Source organism: Halyomorpha halys, unplaced genomic scaffold (genome assembly GCF_000696795.3).
Source record: "Halyomorpha halys isolate HHAL.00 unplaced genomic scaffold, Hhal_1.1 Scaffold1041.1, whole genome shotgun sequence".
In the NCBI taxonomy this organism is placed as follows: Eukaryota; Metazoa; Arthropoda; class Insecta; order Hemiptera; family Pentatomidae; genus Halyomorpha; species Halyomorpha halys.
This window is the reverse complement of record NW_027106832.1, coordinates 4696-8970: the sequence shown is the minus strand read 5'-3', so window position 1 is coordinate 8970 and position 4275 is coordinate 4696.

Below are 4275 nucleotides of genomic sequence, written 5' to 3'. Positions count from 1 at the left end.
TTTTTTTATTTTAGTATGTATGAGATCATTTATCAATATTACCTATTGCCCACAACTGTGTGGCAGATTGTAATATCTATCAATAAATAAATCTATCTATCAAAAAGTTAAAAAATTGATGAGCCTGCCAAGTATAAGAATAAAAAATGGCGTCCGTTACAAAACATTAAACAAAAATAGTTTTTCATTCGGAGCTATATATCATTAAAAATACCAAAAACACTTGAAAACCTAAGAGAACATAATTTAAACTAGAGTGAATTTTCTAAAATTTGAGCCTTAATAGAGCTATTTACGTTTAATAGTTCCAGAGGTATATTTTTTTGAAAAGCAACATTTCATACAGAATGCACTGAAAAAAACAGTAGTTAGTGATTTTATTTTGATAAATAAATATCTCAAAAACTATTCGTCGTACAGATGTCTATTAGTACTTAAATTAAAGCTAGATAAATGTACTATAAAGTATTTTATTACGTTTATTTTCGTAGGAGTAACAGTTTTTATGATATTTTTTAAAATTTGTTAATTTTTTAATTGTTCGGATAAAATGTTTGAAAATATGATAAAGAATACTATGATGTCCTTTTATATTTTCTAGTGTTGTTTGTAATTTTAAAGATATGAAATGATAATGAGAAGATGGTCGGGGGGGGGGGTGCAGTCAGCCAAAAAAAAACACAAATAAACAAACGAATTATTTATTTGTGTTTCTTTTTGTTTTTTGTTTTTTGCTGACCGCACCCCCTGACCATCTTCTCTTATCTATCCACGTTCAACTATCTTCATATTTTTTTTTTTTTAACGTTTTGAAAGAGCCTTATACTTGGCAGACTCATTTATTTTTACTAGTACTTACACATAGTTTTCATTAAAGTTATCGGAAATGGGGGTGAAATAACTGTTTTTTTTTTACCCCTGCTCTTGTACTACCTGTATTACCTTCTCCTCGCCACGCAGCAGGCCCGCTATTAAATGGCTCGCTGGAATTGGTAGCCGACTCTGAAGAGCCCCTAATTTAGGAATGAATTTTGAAACGGTCCGGCGAAGGATTCGTGAGCCTAATTCACTCTCGCGCCGTCCCGCGCCACGGGAGGGGCACCCAGCGGAAAGGCCACTTTTTGGAAACCAGTATCTCCTCGGAACACTTAATGGAGAAATCATTGTGCTAATTTTCGTGATACTCAATATCGGACGCCGTATTGTATGTTGTTAGCATTGGCGATAGGTCCATGGCTGATTAGCGTGTTCCAGTTAGAAGGAATACTGCAAGCTTTTTTTCTGCTAACAGGCGCTCACCATTCCTCATTATCCTGCAATGAGGATGAAATGACTCTCGTGTTTTGATTTGGTTGTTTGACAAGGTTCCATGTATGTTTATCTACTGCTATCGTTGGTCGGTAAAGTTTACCGCCAAATTTGGAAGTTAACTTTTCTGGTGCAACGAATAATAATTTAATTTAACGGATCCACTCTCCTTTTTTATTTATACAATTAATAATTAACAAAAATCTTTATTCTCGTAATATGTCGTATCTAACAGTTGCCATACCAAAAGATTTTTATAAAATAATAATTTATGGCTGTTGTTAAATTATAAATCATGCAAATTAACATGAGATACCAGAGCACGTGAAAGTAAAACATGAGAAATAGATACAAAGGAAAGAGTAGCCAAGAAGATAAATAGCTACTTGTATAGACAGTTAACTAAATAGAAGAGTTACTAGTTGTGGTAGTTTGCAAGTCAATTAGTCAATATTAGCAGGGGCAAGCTCTTGGCGCAATTAGCTCTTGCATATCATTGGCGGCAAAGGGAATGGAACACAGCAAACTTTTCTTATCTTCTTCAAAAGATCTACTTCTTACACATTTTGTTATAAGTTAGCTCTAAAATGGCATTCCAAGTGAACTCACTTTAAGAGACGTATAAGACAACAATTGAGTCTAGAAAGATAGTTAGAACGAGTTGGTGAAAAAAATGTAATCAGCAAATTTTCACGCCATTCATGTCCTATTCACAAGATGGCTGGGCACACGCCAGCGTGAAATTGGGTTATGCATGCCTTTTCTTATCGTTCTACGATAGACCGTTGTAATATTTAACTGTTAAAGTTATTTATTTTCATTTGTAAAAGTAACATCTTTATTAGTATAAATAATCAATAAACGAAAAATCTCGCAAAATAAAAATGGAATATAGAACCTAAACTTTGTACGAAAATTTCGTTTATCGTGAGATTAAAAAATCAAAAGAGTCCATAAAAAATCCTACGATGGAAGGATGTTTTATAAAGAAGGAGAGTGGGAAGGAGGTAATTAAAAGGGTGTTTTAATGAAATATTAAATTTTGTACTACCAAATATTTCGCTGTCCAAGTTCAACATTGTAACATTTCAAAAAATGTTTATTTTGAGACATGCATATAATCTTAGAAATAACGGTAAGATTTATACAGTTCAAAACTGTAATGTCTCGATTTTTTTTTTACTTAGATTCAGATGGCATATGTTTTACTATAATTCTGTGTTTTACTATATCTCTTCCCGTTATTGCTAAGATTATGCCAGGTTGAACTGGCACAGCGATTTCTGACACGTTTCTTGAGCATTTTGTATGTAATCTGTAATAGAAAAAAACAACTAAATAAGCACTCTAAAAAAAATTATAACTTATTCTAGACACAAATTCTCTAACTTCTATTAATAATTATAACGATTTTCGCCAGTTTTTCCCAATAACTAAAAAACTAAGGAATTTTTGGAGATAATCTCTACATAAAATTAGACAAAATTTCCTAAAGAAAGTGCATATTAAATATATACATATGTTACATATACATTGTTTTACAGTTTGTTTCTAAGTATTTGAGATTGCTGCAGAATCCAAAATAATTTATATTTTTAATGAATCCTCTCTGAATGACATTTTGGAACGAAATAGTGGATGGTACAGGATTCCTATGTCATATGTGATGCATTAATAACTGCCACAAATGGTGGTTGGAATCTTCCATTTGATTTCTGACCAACAAAAGTCAATAAATAAATCATTTAAGCAGAGCTAATCATTGGCGTTAATGGCGTAAGAGTCATTGTCCAAATTTGTTTATTTCAGTTTCAAATGTTTTACAGTACGATCGACCATCTGAAATGAATTATATTTTTCTGTACTTATCCTCTTTGTAGCCAACATTTCCTCCTTACTTGGAGCTTATAATCATTAATTGTTATCTATGTATACACATAATACTAGTTTTGTAACTCCCTAGCCCTGATACAAAGCTAAAACTGAGTTTTTGCAAGTCATTAGAGTCAGTTTCCTTGGCAATAAACCTAAATACAAAATAGCTGCCATCTTTTCAACATTCTTTTAGGTATCAACACACTTCTTTACATCTATTAGACAGATTTGGGTCACTCTACAGACCGTTATTAAATGTCGACCAATATAGTCTTACAAGGAAATATTTCGGGCTGAATGGTGATCAGGACACACTAAAAAGAAGCAGAAAAATGTTGATTTCCTTCGTTTACGTTTTTAAACCTATTTTGTTGGTGAGAGTATTTTTATTGGTGGTCACCCTCTAAAGCTCAACAAAATCAATATCCATAAGACTTGTGTTTTGTCGGATTTATTGTCATATATCATGATAACACCGAGTGCTTCAGGTATTTTTTAGCAGTACGAGTTTTTTTGTTTAAGTATCAAACTATGTTTCACGTTGAAAATCGTTTATGATCAAAAGATTAATACTAATGTCTAATAAATAAATATTTTCTATTAAAATTAATACAGTAATTAGGCGGTCTATTCCGCTTTATAACTTCTTGATCTTATAGCAAAAATGGCAGAAAATATAATTCTGGACTTGCAGGGATGCATGCATGCATACATCACACAAATTATATATTTTTTTTATAAATTATATATATTTATAACTTATATATTTATTACTTTTATTTAACCATAAAATTTTCTGTGTTAGCTTTTGCGGATGACCTAGTCTTGCTGGCTTCCAACGACCGAGACCTCCAAAACAACATAAATGTTCTGCAAGAGCAAATAGCCACGAATACCATGAATGAATTAACCTGGAAAAGACCAAACGTATGAGGATAGGGAAGAAACCACGGAGAATAATGAGGGTGTTCAGAACGAACGGAGAAAAACTAGATCAGGTCGATAATTTCAAATATCTAGGTGTTCATCTCAACGAAAGGGACTACATTGATGAGGAAGTTTCTCAGAGTATCCACCGATACTCTCGCCAGC